The following is a 20,874-nucleotide window of genomic DNA, read 5'->3' on the forward strand; positions in this document are numbered from 1 at the left end:
TCAACCAGGGAAGGGTGATGGTGGTAGTCGTGGGGTTAATCATACATCAGTTGGCCATTTGAAAAGAAAAAAATAGATTTATTAGTAACAAAAATTTCTAGAAATAATGAACTTAGAACATTGCCATATTTTTGAAATGTGAAAGAGAAATCAAAACACGAGGAGAGGCTGTTATCATGGCAACCTCTGCATTCTGTTTGCAACCTTAGCCTTCTTGAAAGATTCCCATATGAGTTGTGGTTATAGTTTTCAAGTATACATCTCGTTTTTGACCTGGGAGTGAGAAGAATAATTTTTAGGCGATGAAAATAAATATTCACCTGACTAGTAAGTACAGAAATGGGTCTCAGGGCTTCAGATATCAGCTCCACCATCTGAAATGTAAATATCTCCTGAAATTCCCATTTAAGAGCAGATTTCACCTGCAAGTAGACTGTTATATCTTCCTGAAAAATATATACACCCTAGTGAGGGAATAAACACATCATTACACTTTCATGACAGATAAGCTCAGCTCTGTTCGGGTGTAAACTCATTTTTCTTGGGTTGACCTTTAAATAGTATTGTGCTATTGTATGGGATTTAAATCAATAATTTTGTCAAAGCAAAATATACTGCAGGGTTTTTTTTTTTTCTTTATCACTTAAACAGTTCTGTAAACTCTCAAGGAGTAATGGATTTCAACATGTTGTCCCCAGGAAGGGAACCAGGGGAGGGGGGTGCGAGAAGCCACCTATAAAAACTCACCTCGTGGCAATGAGGCAGAGGGCCGGGATGGCTGCAGATCTAGATAGTTCCTTTTTTTTTTTTCTTTCAGGCAGCTGAGGTGGAGGTGCCCGTGTGGGCTGTAATTAGCGGTGTAATACCTTTTCTGCATTTCTGTTATAAAGCAACAAAGTGTCCCAGGTGTGAGGAGGTTAAAATGAGAAGTACCCAGTAGTTATGAAGCAGCAATAATGAGTTTCCTTCTACTTACCATGGATTTGTGTGATATACAGCTTGCAATTAAGCATGGCTTGGTGATTCAGTGATTAATGTATATACAGCTCCTAAAGGAGGGAAGCCGCCCTCCCGTCACATCCTTCATGATGTTTACAGCTGGGTACCTATTAACAGGAAGATGGAAAGGGCCATTTACAATTCAGTAACCTTTATGACAGTGAACTCTTTAATCAGCATTTTATTTCCTTTGTAACACTTTAGTCATCTACAAATGTCAGAATAAAATAGGGCCATGAAATATTTAGGATCGGCATGTGGAAATTGACTTCCCTTGATTTAAGCTGCTGTGTCTTTTCATTTTGTTGTTTTGGGAGCTTTTACTTTTATTGAAAGACAATTTATAACTAAATGCTCCCAACAGTGACTGGCATTAGGGTAGGAGGAATTTCAGAGAGCCAAGTTCTGGTTCTATAAAATGTGTTGATGCTTGCTATATTGGGTAATAAGTTATTCAAATAAAAACATTAGTGAAGGGTTTGCATTTCAGAGCAGTATTTAGTAGAGGTACAGCAGACTCTGCAGAGTTTATGACAAAATACCCCGGCATATTTTAGAAAGGTAATTAAGTATGAAGTACATCCATAATAATTTAAGTCAGTTATAGTGTGTACCTGAAATATGCATTATTGTCTCACATTATTTTCTTAGTGGGATTCTGGGACTTTTTCAATTCAACAATAACCACCTTTCAGCTTTTGTGTATTGTTGCAAATGTATGTAATATGTATTAGCAGAATTGTGTGTTTATATTTAAAAAGAATCTTTAGACAGTGGTATTGTATTAAATGATTGCATTATTACTTGCTTGTGTCTTTTATGAAGTTAACTCATTTTAAGCCAGTGAACCCCTAACATATGTCAAATTACATGTCTTAAAAATTAATCTTGGACCGTGGCATGAGTAGAAGAATTTGGCTTCATGTGGTAACCCCCTTTACTACTCCCCCACAAAGGTTCACAGTGACCATTTGTTGACCAATGAGCCTCGATTTAAGGAGATCGTTCTTTTTCAGGGGGTAGTGAGAGAGTTTTGGTCTTACGTGGGCCATATAGGACTGCCTTTCACACTTTCCTACAAGATACTGGGACAGTGTTACCTTCTCTGCCCCATGGAATCCAGTATTCAGAAGCAGCAAACATGATAGTGTAGAAAGACCAGCAGCCTGAGCACCAGTCCCAGACCTACCAGGAGCTTCCTACCACGGACAGGTCCTTTACCTTCCTGGGTTAAAGGTAGGGAATGGTAAACTGAACTGGTTGGCTAGACTAGGTGTGCCTTCAACGGAGCAGTGAGGAAGAGAGGAAGGAGAATACATGGAGATTAAATTAGGACCTGAAATTCAAACTGCCACAAGTAAAGGGTTTCTGTACAACTGCATAGATAAGCATCCCGAAGAGAATGTCTTTACCTAGGGGACAGAAGGAGAGCGGCTGTGGGCTGGGACAGGTCCAATCATCTCCTGGGTTTGATGTGCCTGAGTTAATTAAGGTGTCTATGCAAGGACTTATCACAGAAGAAGACCCCAGTGCTGCTTTATCTTTTCCTTGTTTTCATCAAAGAACAGGGTTTCTAGCTGTCTTCTGGTAACAAAACCCGTCTACTAAGTATCAGCCAGTTGTCTGAGTTGGAATGTTTATGGAGAGTGAAGGTCTTAATCTCCAACTTGAGACTCTCCCACTTAGTTCACGAAATAAGAAAAGAGGGAAATCCAAGGATTAGAAATTGTATGCTGGCTGAGGAAAGGGGCTCAGGGCTTGGGATAGTTAGAGGACAACTTTTTCTTGTTTTTTTTGTTTTTTTTTTTTTCCATCTCACCTCCTTGTCTGATTTCCAGCTCACTTTTGAAATAGTTCTTTGGAACATTAAATGGGTGGTAACAAGAAAGATCTTATAAGGGGCTACAGGAGGCACCCCAAACCTCAAAGTTTGAAGACTGACTTTTTTTTTCATAAAAGGGAGTGGCTGAGTGACTATATCAACCAGGCTGGATTTGTGCCTGGGTGATGGCGAAGTATGGTTGGAAGGGTAGGTCTCTCCCCGGGGAAGGGGGGAGGATAACTGGGAAAAAGGCAGATGAGGGGTAGGTTCAGGAGGGTAACATTTCAAAAAGATTTTGTTCCATCTTTTGCCCACCAGCTCACAAGAGGTCCCCACCATGGTGTCTTAGATGACAGGAAGAAGTAAGGAGCCTAAACAATTTTGGTGGCTTTAGGTTTTGCTCCCAGATTCCAATTTTAATTTATTTAACTTCTATTGGATTTTTAAAATAGTTTTTTAAACTCAAAAAGTATTGTGAAACATAATCATAGAAAAGTTTGAAAAAATTAAAGAAAAAAAAACCCCTCTAATTCTGCCAAACTGGCACTATTATTATGTGTGTATAATCTTTGTCTCTTTCCAAAGGCATAATTCTACATAGTTAAAATGAGAGCCAAGTGTCAATTTTATGTTCAGCCTTTTTCTGTTACACTAAATAATATGCATTTTGCCATGTTGCTTCATGGTCTTCATTATCACCACTTTTGAGGTCTGTATATTATTTCATCAAATAAGCATTCCATAACTTAAAAAATAATTTTAAACATATTTTTAAATCTTACTATGTGCTGATTAGTTTGCTCCCTTGTTGTTGTTGTTGTTGTTGTTGTTGTTTGCCATAACAGTGTCAATATGTTTTTGTCCACATGAACTTTCCATATTCTGGTTTCTTAGGAATAGGGTCCCAGGTATGGAATTATTGGGTTGAGGTGATTGCATTTTATTGTATCACTTACCTACTTTAGCTCAAAACCTCTAAAAGCCTTAGATACATTTCTCCCAAGTTCTGGCAATGGATATGCTTTAGACTGAAATGATGCTTATAAGAAGCTTATGTTTCTAAAGCGAATTTTGGTATTTTGAAGGCTCAGGAGGATCTAAAGTCATGTAGATGATACTATTCATTTAAAATTCTGCTTTAGGGGCACCTGGGTGGTGGTTAAGCATCTGCCTTCAGCTCAGGTCATGATCCCAGAGTCTTGGGATCAAGTTCCACAGCAGGCTCCCTGCTCCGAGGGGGAGCCTGCTTCTCCCTCTCCCTCTGCTTGCTGCTCCCTCTGCTTGTGCTCTTCTTTCTCTGTCAAATAAATAAATAAAATCTTGAAAAAATGAATTAAAATTCTGCTTTGGTAGATGACGGAATATCAGGAAAAATCAAACTGGAATAAGGACTGGCATCTGTTGGGCATCCAGAATATGTTATGAACTATCAAGCATGTTGATCTCCTTGAATCTTAGAACAATCCTGTGGGTTGGGAATTAGTAGCACTAGTCCCCCCCCCCCCCCCCGCCTTCCCCCAAGATGAAAAACTAGAAACTCAGCAAGGTTAAGTGATCCCTGCCTGAAGTCTTCCAACTTGTGTGGAGTCAGGATTTGAACTCACACCCCGCTGACCAAAGCCGGCGCTTGTTCACTCTGCTGTATGTACAGTCTTTGTCTTAAAGAAGTGTGTGGGTAGGTGAAGCACCAGTGGCATCCCGCTGTACTCCAAGAGGAGCATGAGATGGCGGTCATTTCACCTCTGTAATATCAGAAACTTATTTGAGCCACTGGGACTTAGGTCTTTGTAACGTTTCCTCTGCCCTTTGGCAGAGCCATCTTTATGCACTTCTCTCAAATGACAAAACATCATTTTGTTTTGATGCCCAGAGGTGGTGGGGATTTTTAGTGTGTTGCCTGAATGGCAGCTGACAGCCTACTCAGGAGTTGTTCAGATGTGTGTGTGTGTGTGTGTGTGTGTACACGCGTGTGACGTGTAGGGGGGTCCCTCTGGGGGAGCTGGAGCCCAAACCCTTTTGGCCTTATCAGATTCCGCTGTCTCTGTGTCTCCTGAAGACAGGGAATGGGGATGGGTCAGATGGGGAGAAGAGATGGCCTTGCTTGGAAAGCCAGATTGGGAACTGGAGGCGGAGAGCCCTTCCAGACAGAGGAAGGGATGGTCAGGAAGACGGGTGGGGGCTTTGGGAGAAACCTTCCCCCTAACCACTTGGGAACCACAGGAAAACGGGAATGCTCAAAGTTAAGAGAGGAGTTCAAGGTCGTAATGGCCAGGGACGCCCAGCACACGTGAGGCAGGGCCTGTGAGCCCTGCGTCGAGGAGCCGGTGGGGGACGCGCGGGACAGGAGGGGCCCAGCGCCCAGCTGAGCAACAGGAGTGGCTCTGTGACTCCGTCTGCCTCTTCCCTCCCGGGGCCAACCCCGTGGCCTCTCCTTCGAGGCTGCCAGGGAGCTGGAGTTACTACACGGGGAGGGTGGGCCTTCAGCCAGGTGGGCAGGCAAAAGGCGGGGTGAGGGGGGCCGTGCGGCCACCACGTTTGGCTCCTGGCGCCTCTTGGCCTTGCCTGGAGTTGCTGGGCGGCGGCGGGGCCTTAGGGGCTGGGGAGAGGAATGGGCGGCAGGAGGGTCTGTCTTGCTTGCTTGCTTTTTCTGACCCCCTGATGATGAGGCCCTGTTAACCCACGTTCGTTCCCCCGCTTTGCCCCCTCTCGCTCAGGATTATTTAAATGTTTATCCTTCCTTCCTTCTTGACCTTTCTCGCCGAGTCCTAGTTCCCGGGGCCCGCTTGTTTTGTGTTTCATGAGCTTAGCAAACCGTGGCCTCCAATTCCCCAGTTCTAGTGTTTTCACTTAAGATGAGGAGTGATGAGCCAAAGGTTTCAGGCTCAATCCTTGAGCAAAGGGCCGCTCTGACAGGGATTATTATTTATTTGTCATCTTGGATGTAATAAGCTGTAGGTACAGCTTCGAGAGCCCTTGATTTATTGTGCTGTCTCCTGCCACTAGCGGGGCGTCTGCTCCGGCGCGCGGGATGAATGCCGCGCTGTCAGCTCCGTCGATCTGTCTCCACCGCCGCGCGCGCTCTCATAACACATTCCCATTTCATGCCAGAATACATAAACAATCTTTCATTATTTTGATGCCTTTTTCATATTTGTTCTTTACAGAACATAAAGTTTGAATTTATGGGTTTCCTTTACATTATTTCAACACACTCCACCATTTTCCGGGTTTGTGGTTTAACTCTCAGAAATTGGCTGCCAGGTGATTTAGTTATTTTGGCTTTCTAGTTTTATAGTTATTTAATATCGCAATGCCAGATCCGGAGAAAACGGAGTGCGTGGAGGGTGGGGGGCTCGTCGTGTGGGCTCTTGTCACCCGTCGTGTGGGCGTGATCCCCGGGACCGGTTGTGAGGGTTAACAATGAGGCTTGGGAGACCATTAGCTTGCTTGTTTTTTATTTTATTTTATTTTATTTTATTTTATTTTATTTTATTTTATTTTATTTTATTTTATTTTATTTTATTTATTTTATTTTATTTTATTTTATTATTTTATTTTACTATTAATTTACTTATTTATTTAAAGAATCCCATCTTAAAAATATTATTTAGGCCGTGGCCAGCTCAGGTTCCTTGATGGAGCCTGAAAGGAGAAAGGGAACATCCCACAACTGCTGGGAATTAGGAAGGTTTTCTAAATTTGGGGTTAAAACACTTTGTTAGTCTCCCCCCGCTTTCCACATAGAGGCCGGCGTCAGTTCTCTGGATTGTCACCTGTGCTCTCTTCTCTGCCTCTTGCGTTAACCGCCGGCCTCCCTCCGTTTTTGCTTCTGTGTTTTAGACACTTGGTCCCATTGCCTACTTTTAGAGAATTTCCGCGTTCTTAGGTTGAGGTCTCCTAACCGGTACAAGAGCTTGTGTTTGAAGGCATTTGTTTAGGACTAGGAAGCTGCTGCCTCTTTTTCCCCCCATAGAAGGCTTGAGAACCGGAGGGTGTATCTGCTAATCGTTCACTTGTTTGCACTGGCCTATTTGTACAGGTCCCCTCCCCGCCTCCATCGGCCTCATTTTAGCCTTCTTAAGTTTCATTATCTTAATTTTAACCAAACATAACAATTAAATATAGATTCTCCCAGTTGGGCACCTTCATCTTTTTGTTTAGAAAAAAAAAAAGTTTCCCCCAGTTATTTTCCTTAGAATTACATTTTCAGAGGGATAGCAGAAGAAATTCATAGAGTGGACTGCACCGATAATGCCCAAACTGGTGAAAAGGGCTTTCCATAAGTGTGTGAGAGTGCTGTGTGTGTGTGTGTGTGTGTGTGTGTGTGTGTGTGTGTGTGTCTTGTCTGCTTACGGTGTATGGGTCAGTCCATGGAGGAGCCTGCTGAATTTTACTTCTCTTGGTAGTTCCTGGCAAGTACAGGCCTTTGACAGGTGAGATCATATTCCAGTCAAGGTCAATTAATTGTGTGGAAGTCATGGCATTTGGGAAGTGTAAGTCCTTTTCAGGGACAGTGCAAATTCAGATTCTGTGGCTGAAATTCTGGCTCCTTTCAGGGAAGGTCTCTTGCGTCCATGCTTACCTGCGTGTTGTATGCACTTGGCCTTCCTTGGAGCCCTGTGAGGGGAAGGGGCTCAAGGTGAGAGATGATCTGCTCCTGCAAAGTTATTTTGAAGCCTGTATCCCCCCTGAAAGACATTAATGAATGTGGATTTGAATGCCATAAATGCAAGATAATTTTGTCACTCCTCGCTTCCCTTGGCCGCCTTCATTAGAGAAGTAGGGAATTTGCTTAGCTCACATCACATTGCACGGGCCTGTTGTGGCTGGAAGGAAACCCTAGTTAATTAATATGAGAAATTTGTTTTGTGTCCCTGGTTAAAAAGACGGTGCAGGTTGGTGTTGTCAGCAGAAGCTGCTTGTCACTTTGACCTGTTCTGTTAAGTGTTTGATGTGTTTTCTCAGAGTAATCTGTGAATAACATTATAGCCCAGCCAGAAGAGAAACCGAGGAGCAATAGCAGAATTAATATCTGGGAGCGTTGATAATTATATATCAGAATCTAATTTTTAGCACAGAAAATGTGTTAATGACAGAGAGGAAAACAAAAACCACTAGCTTCTCCCAGCAGGCCCCAAAGTGTCATTTATTATTTCTCAGCTGGATATCTATCAAGTTTATGGGTTAATTTTTCTGTAGACTGTTATTTATGGGTTTTTGTTTGTTTTCAGCCATCATTACTAACAATACGGTTAATAGCAATCATTTGTTATCCAGCACTAGGCGTGATGCCTCAGATGAGAGCACTGAACTGAGAATACTCATTTGGTAGCTGAATAAGGCCCTGACAGGGCCCATTTATAACAAGCTCATTCTATAATGTCCATCCTATTAATAAAATTTTGTTGCTGTCTAATTAGAGATGTCTGATGTGTATAGTGGCAACGCAGAGGAGACTTTGTGCTGCTGCCTTTTCTTCTCCCCTTCCCCTGGTCTCTTGTGTCACAGCCAAAGCCCATCTGGGGCATGTGGGTTCAAGAAAACAAAAGGAATGAGGAATGAGCTGTGGGTGAAGGTTCTGGATTAGATGTGTGGCAGTAGTGCTGAGTGGAGACTGGAAAGGAGGGAGGCCTTGCTGGCTTTCCAGTCCTCTTTGCTCTTCGTGCTCTGCCTGGACAATCCTGGGTAGTAATTTGCAGTCCCCCTCTCAAATCTTTCTTGATCTGAGGTGTGGTGAGTCACAGGATGCTGTGATCCAGTTTCTAACACACACACACCAAAACTTAAACATCCATGCGAGTGCTTAGCTCTTCAAAGTCAGGACCTTGAAAGGCAACACGTTTCTTCCGAAGCTGCTAGCATTTCTCAGAGCCTTCTGGAAACTTCTCTTGGTTTGTGTTCACATAGGTTGTTCGTTTCATTCGATATAAAAGTGAATAGTCTCCCCAGATGAGAATGTGGGGTGCTGTGCTAAACCACCAATCTCAATATTTTGTGGTCACGCTTTGGATAGAAAAACAAGTTCAGTTAAGTCATTTTAATCCCAGGAGATCTTTCAGGGTTTTTTTTTTTTTCTTTAATTACAAAGAAGCTTTGGGGCCAGGAAATCGTATGTGCTCATCTGTTGGGCAAAGAGTTACGATTTCAACAGCTACGTTTGAATCCTGATGCCCTTACTTAGCAGTAGTATGATTTGGGAAAAGTTATTGAATTGCCAGGTTTCTGATTTCTCAGTTCCAAAAAGCAGGGACCAATCCCTGGAGAATGGGATGGCGCAGGGGTCAAATAACATACATGAAAACGCCTTGCAGGTAGCGAGACCTCCCAAATTCTAGTTACAATGATCAGTAGTTACAGAAAAATCTACCCTACCGAGCTCTTTTATTTTAAAGTCATTTTAAGCACAGTTGCATAAATAGTTTTGCTAATTTAATTGCTCATATTTCAAGTGAAATTCTGCTTTCCACTCTGAGAGTAAAATGGAAAGGAGTGTGTAGCATTGAAAAGTTTTTTATCATCCTGATTATGGCTTATTGTGGTGCCTGCCCTGTTTAGGGGGGGAAAAAGGAGTTCAGAATTCAGCGACGAAATATTTTAATAATCCGGCAGGTGCTCAGAATTATACATCTTTGAATTAAGAGCGCACAATCAGCCAGTACACTGAAGAATGTTTTAAAATAGTTTTGTTGCTAGGTAACTATTTTCCTCTTCGGTTAGCCTTCCCCCCCACCCCCCCACCCCCCCGAAATGTTTTGCAAATGATCTTTTGAATAAGAACAATCATCTAATATTTTTCTCCCAGCATATGTTTGATTTTTGAAGGTAAAACTTAAGAAGAAGAAGAAAAACGCTGCAAAATTTCCCTCCTAAACTGGCAATGAAAGTGCTGTGTGGAGCTGGGCTTGCACAGGCCTGGATAGTGGGCTGGGGTTGTTTTTTTTTCTTCTTCTTCTTCTTTTTTCCTTCCTCCCAACCTGCGCTTGACTACAGCTTATCAACCCTTAATTAGTGCTACATTTTCTCCCTGTGATTTCTATTGATGTGTGGTACAGGAAGCTGGATTGAGCTTCCACCTGACCGGTGTGCAAATTGTTCTAGAAAATTCAGCAAACATCTCTCTCCACTCCCTGCCAACCCTCGCTAGCCCTATTTCTTTCTCCTCTGCCCCCCTCCCCTCGGCCTCCCCGATTCCCCTTCCTCGTGTCTTTCTTTCTTCCATTCTCTTCTGTAGGAAAGGTGAAAAGCAGGACGATAGGAATCAGGTGGAGTATTAGTGTTTTTGCTGGCCTGAGCAATAGAAGACGACAAGCGGCTGACTGGGTCCTCTGTCAGCAGATCGGAGGCAGGCGGGGCTCCCCCGCGGCCTGGGGATGGCTGCTCGGCGGCTGGGAGCGCCGGGATGAAGTCAGCACTGACAAAGTGAGGGGATTGATGGATGGACAAAGCAGGCAACTGGATGTGAGAATGGATGAGGGCAGAGGGAGAATTTAACACAGACAAACAGAATGAAAGACAGAGAGGAATTGCCTGCTAAAGTAGGCCCGCCCTTAGATCCCACAGCAATTTACTCACTGCTAACTGAACACCCAAGGATGGTTTGCATCTTTGCAGATTTTCCTAGCCGGCACGGCACAGGGGAAGCTAGCAGATTCCAGCGAGTGTGTGCCAGGCTTTTTCTCTTTCAACCTCCCTCTACACACCCCACCCCCCTGCCCCACCACATTCACTCTCACTCATTTAATTCAAACTGAGCGGCTGATTATTTCCAATAAGTTCACACAGCGTTTCTGCAGCATAAATTTTCTTCCCCTGCCATTATTTTTAATGTTTCCACTAAATTTGCCTTAATCAGTTATTGTTGCCTTAGTGTAGTAAATAATAATATTTACCTGCTCCTTCTGAAAATGATGTTTCTGGAAGGAGATCTATTGTTGCTGCGTGAAGGAGTGTGATAGCCAAGATAATGCATGCCTCCTTTGTGCAGGAGAAACTTAGTGGCTTTCTACCTTTCTCCAGTTCATATATGTTAATAAGTGACTCCGTATTTAGAGTGGGTGACATTTCACTTTAAGGTAGGAAGTACGCTCTAACCCAAACCCCAATATATTATACTAGGACAAAGGAAGAATTTAAGAGGGTTGATGTCATGTGAAGTGTTAGTACAATTGAATTAGAACAACAACAGCAAATTAATTGAGACAGAGAAAAGGTGAATCTTATTTTGTCCCCTGAGCAAAGTATATAGTTTTGCGTAGGGTACAAAGGTTGACTATGGATGGAATGGTTATTTCAGAAAAGAAGAGTGTGGTCCAAAAGCTCTTTGAGTTGTTTTTTTTTTCTTTTTAAATACAGTCAGTGATTGTATGAAGCAATAAGAGGTAAATAAAATTATTATAATGGAGTACCATACTCAAATGTACATTTAGGATTTTGTTTTGTTGTATGACTAAAGAAAGTGATTTTCTGAGACCAGTTGATTTAGGAGTCTTGGATAAGAAATTGGCATTATTAAAATTCTAAAAGAGAAATATAAACACACACAGATACACACATTGTTGGGAAAGTGAAAAGATAACTTATCCCTAACTTAATCCTATCCAGCTTTAAGTGTGATGGTCTCAAAATGAGCCCTTGTGTTTTTGGTACATTTAAGGAACCTGGGAGCCTTACAGAGCTCAGAAAATTTCTTTCTCATTTTGGAATACACTGAAGGAAACTTTGTGTTTCAGAATTGATGCTGATGGGTCTAATACATCCATTATACGTTTTCCATCCAAAAATAAAGTTTGTATTTTCCTTCTCCCCCTCCCGACCCCTTCCTCTCTCTCCCCTGGAAGAAATGGCCCGGAAAGACAAGAGTTTCTGATGGGTTGTTTTTGTTTTTTGTTTTTTGTTTTTTGTTTTTTGTTTTTTGTTTTTGTTTTTTGCTCTATATTACAAAAAAAATTCCCCATTAAGGTGCTGGTTTAATGTCCACACACCTGATTTTGAGGCAGATATCTGTCTTGTGATAGACCTCCAGAGTGCACTTACTTCCCTTCTCAGATTCCACCTAGAACTAAATGTCTCAGGTAGCAACACAGTTCTAAGGAATTTTGGCTCAGAATGCAATATCAGCTGCCTTCACAATTAAAGCAAGGTCTTGGGACAAGGACTGTTGACTTGCTAAGAATGATGAATGGGAGTTTAAAAAAATGAAATTAATAAGTTGTCTATTGCATGGAGATCCATGATACATATTTTCAGGTATGGCATAGATTATCTATCACTCTGATGATGTTGAAAAGTAGATTTGCCCTCATGCTCACACCTACATGCCTTGTACACACTACAGGCTGTGGCAGTCTGGAAGCTGTGCCACCCTCAGGTGTACCTCTAGCATCATTTTGGGATAATATGAGTTCAGAGCTGGCTAACCTCTTGAATATTACATCACACATTAATTCCGGTATTGAGTAATTTTTCAGAGGTTGAAAAATTTGACAAGTAATAAAATGAAGTTTACTAAAACTGGCTCACCCATGGCCCAGAGATACAGTTCAGTGTAACAGGTCACGGAAAATGTAGGTCGGTTTTGTAGTATGGAAGCCTGGGGTCTCTAAGGCCGTTTTGGGAGACTTTCAGGAAAAGAATGAGAACTCTTCTCACTCGTGGTTCCCTGATTTGTGGGGGTTAATGAAGAACTGATTTTTTAAACTTTATTTATCATAGCTTCCATCATATTTACATCCTATTTACCAGCACATCTCATAAGAATCACTGCACCCGTGCTTCCCTGAAATGGAGTACAGGTGTCTGAGGCCCATCTCCTTAGAGATTCTGAGACAGTCAGATGGTGTGAGATCCATGCCGAGGACTCTGATGAGTGGTCCAGAGAGGTTACACCTTTTCTCTTTTGTGTGCTTTTGGTGTCAATTTGGATAGTTCTAGTACATCACAACAAATCTCTTAGACTTTTGAGCTTTTGAGCTGGATGGGTAAGAAACACAAACATGTTATCTCAGTTTTATTTTCTACTTCTCAGTTTATTTCAACCGTTTTTCTCCTCGGAAATGAAATATAGGTTTACTGTAGGAGGTTTGGAAAAAATAGGAAAATTCTGAAGAAAATAAAATACCGGTAATCCCACCACCCAGAAGTTACCACTGTTAATATTAATATTAATATTATATTATATATTATATTAATATTTTGTTCTGTATCTTTCAGTCTTTAGAAAACAAGTATATACACCTACATATTTGGAAACTCGGATCACTCCCTAATCTTTCTTGCAACTTTTCTATGTATCAATATATATTTTTAGTATATTCTCATGCCCTCAGTAATTGATCTGAAACATGGTGGCTAGTGGAGACACAAGGTATTTGGCCCAGTTTTCTTTGACAGTCTCTTATTGTTGGGCATCTAGACTACTTAAATTTGTTTCCTATATATCTGTGATGAACTTGGGTCTAATTGGCAATTAATGATGATTTGATTATTCTTTTTAAAATGAATGAAAGTTAGATTGCCTTTTTTCCCTCCCTGCCATCCATTCATCCATCTATCCATTCCTGGTTTATGAACACTTGATTTATCATGGTTTCACAAGACCAGTGTCTGCCCCATATTAATAATTTCATCCTGGGGCTGTAGAGAGTATAAATTGTTCTATAAGTCACTGCAGTCTTTTAGTATTCTTAGTACTATTTAGTATCATGACCATCTGTCTTAGAACTATCATATCTCAGTGCTAGAAGAGACATCCCCAAAGATTGAGACATCTCCAAAGATTAAGCTGTCCAGTGGTGAGGGAACCATTGTTGGGGATAAGCAAGATGTTCAGAGGGTGTGGGTATCAGCAGTACCAGCTACAACCAAAGCAGTTAGGCTTTTTGGGTTTGACATCACCTTTTTTTTTTTTTTTTTTTTGAAGTATGTCCTGTTAGCTAGTTGATCTAGTCTAACTCCATTCCTCTCATAGATGAGGATACTAAGGCTTAGAAATGTCAAGTGACTGACATCTTTCGTAGTTCTCTATCCCCTGGCATTTGTATTTCCCTTGACTGGCAGCACCACTATCATATTTCGTTCCGTCAGTGGGCTCAGACTCAAGAAAGAATAAGGATAAGGAGGTGGTTTCCTCTCATTCAGTTGAACCTTACTCCATGTTTTTGAGACTGACAGAGTGATCTGTTTGTGCTTATTAGCACAGAGTTGCATATTCATTTGCCATTCATTTTCCCCAAACACCAAGTTATGTGGCAAATATCAAACACTGCCGACTGGAGAATATTCTACCAATTTTAGTGCTGGCTAATTATCAAATAGGGACTGTCAATCCTAGTACATGTTCTCCTAGTCCATTACTGGGCAGGTGGAAACAATTCTGGGACTCTCTTTTCTCAGTTACAAAAACAGTGTTGAGTGACTCAAAATCTATGGGTACTTAGAGCTCCAGTTTGGGGTTCAAGGAAAACAGTATGAAAGGAGTAACATGAGCTTTGCAAATTGAAAGTACTATTTTGGAGATCATGTGGGGTTTGGATCCTCATGACAGGCTTTATGGAAGAAGTGGAATTTGAGCTGGCTCTTAAAGATAGGATTTAAAGAAGCAGAGGAAGAGTCGAGAGAACACTGCAGGAGAATAGTGTGAGCAAAAGGATGGGGGCAGGGAAATAGAGAAGAGCAAGAACTGTTTGCTGGCATGGCAAACAATAGAGAATTAAATAAGATTGAGACATACCAATGAATTCTATTTCTTTCTTCATTCATTCCACAAATATTTGAGTGTCTATTACGTGCCTGAAGGAGCTTATATTTTAGAGGGGGAAGATCAATGGTAAACAATATAGGCACACATACATATGGTGCTGGTAAGCCTCATGAAGAAGACTAGAGAGTAGAGAATGTTTGATAGGTGTAAGTGTACAGCTCTTTGAGATGGATTGCTCAGAGAAGGTCTCTTGCATAACATCTGAGCAGAGACCTCAGAGATGTGAGGAAGGATGAGATGGAGACAGTGGGAAAAGTAAGGGGGAAATGTAAGTACAATATCCTAAGGTAGATATATAGAACCTATTCCCAATAATCACCCCAGTTCTCCCTTATGCTTGTATTCAGAGCCCCGTTCATGTAATTAACCCTCGTGCCATTAAAGGACCTTCATGACCTTCATGTCATGGAATCAGGGAAAGTATTTCCTCCCCAGTCTCCTGTGACTAGCTTGGGCACAGGCATGTGATCCTCTTATGGTCAGTGATCATGAGGTGTAGTCTTCTGTGTGGTGGGGACTTCTGGGAAAGTTTTCCTCTCTACTAAAGAGAGAACATTCTCTGGGTGTGGTTGCATCTACATGTGATGCCTGTAGTAGCCACCTTACATCCATGAGGGGGAGTTTTTTTTTTTTTTTTTTTTAATTTTTTTTTTTTTTTTTTAATTTATGATAGTCACACAGAGAGAGAGAGAGAGGCAGAGACACAGGCAGAGGGAGAAGCAGGCTCCATGCACCGGGAGTCTGACGTGGGATTCGATCCCGGGTCTCCAGGATCGGGCCCTGGGCCAAAGGCAGGCACTAAACCGCTGCGCCACCCAGGGATCCCCGAGGGGGAGTTTTGAATTGAAGGTGGCAGAGCAGAAAGATGGAAGAACTTGGGTCCTTAGTGGTATCACGATTGGTGAATGAACCCTGGAAAGCATCTTACCTTTGGATTCTGGTTATATAATAAAGCCTTATTATTCAAGTAACTTTTAGCTGCATATTCTGTTACTTGCAACCTAAAGCATCCTGAAAAGTACAAAAATCTTAGAACAGTCTTCTTTGTCTGATGCATTTCATTTAAGATCTGCTCAAATATTACCTTGTCTGGAAGACCCTCTCCAATGCTACATTAAATAGGACAAAGGCATAGCTTCACCTCTCACACTGAATGAATGTGTACACTTGAACTTGTATACACTTAAGTTCAAGCTAGTGGGTAGCCTCAATCTGTAGTCTGTGCATGGGGAAGGAGACCCTGGGAGTTCCACAGTGCCGTTTGGACTGAGTCTCCGTCCCGTGCTGTCTCCTCACATGACTGTTGCTCAGGTCCGTCTTCATAAGTGGTGATTTCAGGATCCCATTTGCTCCACATAAAGGTGAGTGATTCCGTTTATAATAAATCTCAGGATGGTGTACATGCTATCATTCCCTTCATTTGACCTTGGTGGAACAGGCTGATGGGGCAGTGAAAAGTATGATATGAAAAATGAGTGAGCAGAGCAGAGTGAGTAGTGAATCAGTCTTGTGTGTGATTAGCTGTGAAAAAATCTCACCAACATGACTCAGAGTACACTTTTTCTTTTTCTTTTCTCCCTTTCTCCATCCCACCTCTCCCCATAATACCTTGTCAGTCACCTGACAAGTGAGCTCGTCTTTACTAGCCATCACCAGATCCTTACAAGGCTTCCTGGATTGTGAACTCTGGGGTAAGGGAAAGTGGGCTGGCAGGAGGAAAATCTTTTTCTGGTTGGGGGGTATGGGTGAGCAGCAAATGGAACACAGCTGAAGCCCTAGGGAGTCCCTTCCAGGGGCGTGTTGAGAAGACCCGAGTGTGATAGGATGACTTTGTAGGCATTGTAAATCTGCAATTATACCTGAGGACTCAGTGACTCGCGTTTGAGGTCTCCATCAGTTCCATTTGCAGAGTCAAACCCTATAAAAACAGGGTGATGGGACGGTAAATCAGGTTTCCTGGGGGAATCCTGGGATCCTGCCACAGAAGGCTTGAGCGCATAAAACGGAAACTTGCCTTTAACGGCATGGCTCTTATTGCCATGCTGCAGAGGCCACCTTGGTGGCACATGGAAGTGCTTTTGGAAGAGAATTCCCTGCCGCAGTTGATCTCTCTGGGGATACTCTCTGCCTCACTGTCCTCTTGATGTGACATCTTTAGGCCAGGAGGCCATTGGGGGGATGTGAGGGGGATGAGTGGTCAGAGGTGCCTCATCTGGCTAACTTGACCAGGCAACTTCAGTTAGTTGTTCAGTCTCACTGCGGAACCTATGGATTTGACATCCTGCCCTTCCAAACAGAGAACATATGTTCATTTTAAGGACCAGCAGAGTGTGTTCATTGAAATAGGCACCTGCTAGCAATTCCTCTGATGGGGATTATGAAAGTGACCTTCATTCCTTATTTAGTTCTCCATGTGTTCTCCGGCCGCTGGGTAAAACTTCAGTAGTTGAGATACTTGGGGCCAAGGTTTGTCCTAGGTATTGGACAAAAAATTAACTTTTAGATTTTTAAAATGTTTTATGTCTCAAAATGTAGTCTGCAGCTAGTACAGGGTTCTTAGAGGATGTGTTAAGTGAACAACAACAAAACACTGTAATTAGCTTTTTAATTTTTTTCCTGTATAAATGGATGATTTTTCTCAAGAGGGTCAAACCTGACCCTACAATCTTATTTGCACCATTTATTGTGTATCAGTTGCCACAATAATGCTGCTCTTAAAAAATATTCCTATACCTAGTGGCACTCAGTGATGAGCAGTTATCACCATCCTCAAAGGTTGGCAGATTGGCAAAGATCTGTTTCATGTTGTAACTCTGTGCATTCATTGTGCTCCTCTCCTTCACGTGTCTCTGTTTTGCCTGGAAGCAATGGACTTTCCAGGCTAGCTCTTCTGATTTCAGATGTTGAAGGCTCACAGAGGGCAGAGGAAATATGTGATGCTTTGAAGTGTAGACTCAGAACTGACCCATTGTCATTTCATTCCACATTCCATGGGTGTAATGATATCTTGCAGTCAAGACCATCATCAGTGTACTAGGGAGAAATACTCCAGTGGTAGGAACTACAAAATCACAGGACACAGGGCTTAGGTACATGGAAGGTGAAGAATTGACAACAATCTTTCACTGCCCTGTTAAATTTAGTCAACATATAATTTACTAAGCACCTGTCATGAGGCTCATTGGTTCTCCATCACAAACAGAACAAAATTCAACTTAAGTATTATTCTTTTTTTAAAGATTGATTTGTTTATTTTAGAGAATGAGAGAGAGAAAGAGAAAAAGAGCTGGCGGCAGGGTGTGTGTGGTGGGGCAGGGGGTGGGGAACAGAGAGGGAGAAGGGGAGACAAAATCCTCAAGCAAACTCTCAGCTGATTGAGGAGCCTGACATGGGACTTGATCCCAGGACCCTGAGATCATGCCCTGAGCCGAAACCAAGAGTTGGCTGCCTAACTGACTGAGTCCCTCAGGCATCCCAACTTCAGTATTTTTCAAAACTTCCAATGTCTTACGTGAATTAGTAAGGTTTTACTGTAAAAATAGAGTAGGTATTTGGTAAAAGCATGTAACAAAAGTAGAGTTTAGAAACAGGAGAAGAATATATATTGAGAATTCTTTCCATCATTGTGTGTGCCCTTTGTAACTGTACATGTGAACAGTCATGTTTATGAACGGTGTTGCAGACAAAAATAAATATTTCAAAGAGAAAGAGTATCTCGGTCAATAACCATTTACTCCTATCCTGGGTCTGGGTTGTTAATTTTGGTTATTTGACGGAGTTGAGCTTGTAGAATAACGTGAAGCAGGTTAACAAATCATCAGAAGGAGCCCTAAGAGAATAAAAAGAGAAATAGATGAGGGTAAATTTTCATTTGGCATTCATTTCCCCAAAGATAGAGTCGTACAGCAAACATTACAAGATTGACAATTGGGTAATAGATGCATAACATGTCCAAACAGTGAAGCTGTTCTTCAATTAACACCCAGCCCTGCAATGCCATCTGGACTACCGAGTTCACGAAGGATGTGGGAAATTTGGCAAAAGTCCAGAGGAACTGTAGTGATAACAATGATTTGCAAAATGATCTATCTGAAGAGCTTTTTGGAGTTCGCGTTATTTGCCTAGAGAAGAGAAGCTTGAGTGACACTCTCCTGGTGTACCGAGGTGGTTTTATGTGAGCAGGTAACCAGCTGCTCTCTGTCTTAACTAGGAAGTAAATAAAAAGGAAAAGGTTGACATTTCAGCTTGTTCAAATTAACTGAGACCTACATTTCACTTGTTAAGTTTTGTAGTGGTGACCCTGGGTTGTTTCCAAGTTGTGGAGTGTTTCTCCAGAGAAGATCTATTTTTTTTTTTTAACTTTTTAAAAACTGTTATGTGGGAAAGAATCTCCTTCTCTTACAGGGGGCTATGTGTTACTCTCCCTGAAGGCGGGGAATTTGAACCTTGCTGAAAATCCGTGTGTTTGGATGTTGAGGAGAAAGTAGGGTTGTGCACAGCCTTTAAGGGTTTCTCTCATTCTCCTGAAGTGAGGATGGTGGTCCCCTCCAGTCTTATTTCATATGCTTGTTATCCTGAGAAGGCCATGATCTATTCAATCTACTCATGGACTCTGTCATGGAGAGCAGTAAAGAGTGAGAACTTTCCATGGGAAATGGAAGGTCCACTTAATCAACTGATTTATAAGCTGGATATGGTAGGGCCTGATTTAAGAGTCTTGAGAAGTTCTTTTCCCTGTGTATTTTAATGTTGGGTAGTTTATACAAAGGCCTCATAATTTAGAGACTAGGGCCCAGAGCAATTCTTTGCATTCAAGTACACATTTACAATGTCTGTCTTGCCTATTTAAAATAAGATGTGAAAATTCACAAGTGGCAAATTCTTTGTGTTGTTTTCTACTTAACCCCGAATTACTATATATCATACTCCAAGATTGCCTAAATTTGCAGTAATATAGATGATTGAGTTTATGTCTTATCATATAACCCACTGTCTGAGAAGTCTGCAGCAGACGTCAAACTTTAGTAAAATATGAAAAATATATACACGGTAAGGAAGGAAGAATAAGCATGTAAGAGGGCACACAAAGGTGCATTGCAGTAGTGTGGGGAGAGCATGCGTGCAGGAGACTGCTACTGGTATGACCTTATGGGTGTCACTTAACAACATGTCTTGGGCTCTCCACCTATGTAATAAAAGACTTGGATTAGGCCACCGCATGATTGTTTTCACTCTGAAACCCTCTGATTCGTGGTCTGTGTTACAACTCTCTTGGAGAAGATGCTTTGTTTTCTTAGCCCATTCTGTGAGTGGAAATACCCTCAAAGCATTAATCTTTATCCAGTGTAACTGAGTGGTCTTCTGGGTAGACTAGGAAAGCCTGTTGACTTCTGAATTCACAGTCGCAGATATCAGCTTTTGGACCATCCCTTCCACTCCCACATTCTTGCCCACATTGCTAATCATGGCATCTCTTCCCATTGAGCCAAAACTCTGCCTCAGAATCCTCCTCATCACTGCCTGCCACTATCAAGGGAGCAGGGTGGGCTATTGAGATGAAACCTCTTTACTCACTCTGTCCTGGGATGTGTAGACGTCTGAAGACGGGAGGCGTGTTGGTGGTGGGAATCTAAGAGAAGTAGACACTGACTTGAAAGAACATCTAGTCTAAAGAAACAGGCAAGAAAGTGTGGGAAGTGATCATGGGCTGGGGTTAGTTTGGGTTTTCATCAAGATGTCTCAGAGAACAGCTCTACTTTAACTCTGCGTTCACATCTTATGGGTTCAGAGAATGCTGTGGAAGATAGGTGGAAATGATTTAAGACACTTTTCAACAAATACATGTTTGAAAGTCAGTAGTCTTTTGCATCACCGTTTTGTGTTGGCTCCGATCTGAAGCTTTTTTGCAATTTACAGTAGGTGACATTAGTCTTCGAATCGAATAGTTTTAAAGCTGTCCTAGCTATGGGACTTGTCATTTAGTGTCCTGGATGGCTCTCTGCTCTGAGCGTCTTTGAAGACCAGGCTGGGAGTGGGTGAGGTGAGAGTAATTTTGTAGTTGGTGAGACAGAGAAGGTAATCATTTTTATGCATGCGTAACGGATGTAACCATAACGGATGTATAATTTCTGTGTGTTTTATAAGGCATTTATTATTCTATGTGCCTTATTTGAAATGTATGGTAAAAACATGGCAAAGGAGAAAAATATATTAAGATTGGGGGTTTCATTGTATTCATAAAAGGCTGTTGTCAAATCCCTTGACTTTTTTTTACAATGAAAGAAAATGTCCCTAG

The 20,874-nt window shown here is 41.9% G+C and overlaps 1 protein-coding gene and 1 long non-coding RNA gene across 2 annotated transcripts in view; one reads left to right on the forward strand and one right to left on the reverse strand.

The window, feature by feature from the left end:
- LRMDA (leucine rich melanocyte differentiation associated) overlaps positions 1-20,874 on the forward strand; it is a 1,011,591-nt gene that overhangs the window by 248,622 nt on the left and 742,095 nt on the right. The gene's annotated exons all lie outside the window — the stretch shown is intronic.
- On the reverse strand, positions 107-1,125 carry LOC140598456 (uncharacterized). Its single transcript, XR_012000884.1, has 3 exons — positions 977-1,125; positions 748-879; positions 107-273 (listed from the first exon to the last, which is right to left on the reverse strand). It is a non-coding gene; the product is annotated as an uncharacterized lncRNA (long non-coding RNA).

This window comes from Vulpes vulpes, chromosome 4 (assembly GCF_048418805.1).
Source record: "Vulpes vulpes isolate BD-2025 chromosome 4, VulVul3, whole genome shotgun sequence".
Taxonomy (NCBI): Eukaryota; Metazoa; Chordata; class Mammalia; order Carnivora; family Canidae; genus Vulpes; species Vulpes vulpes.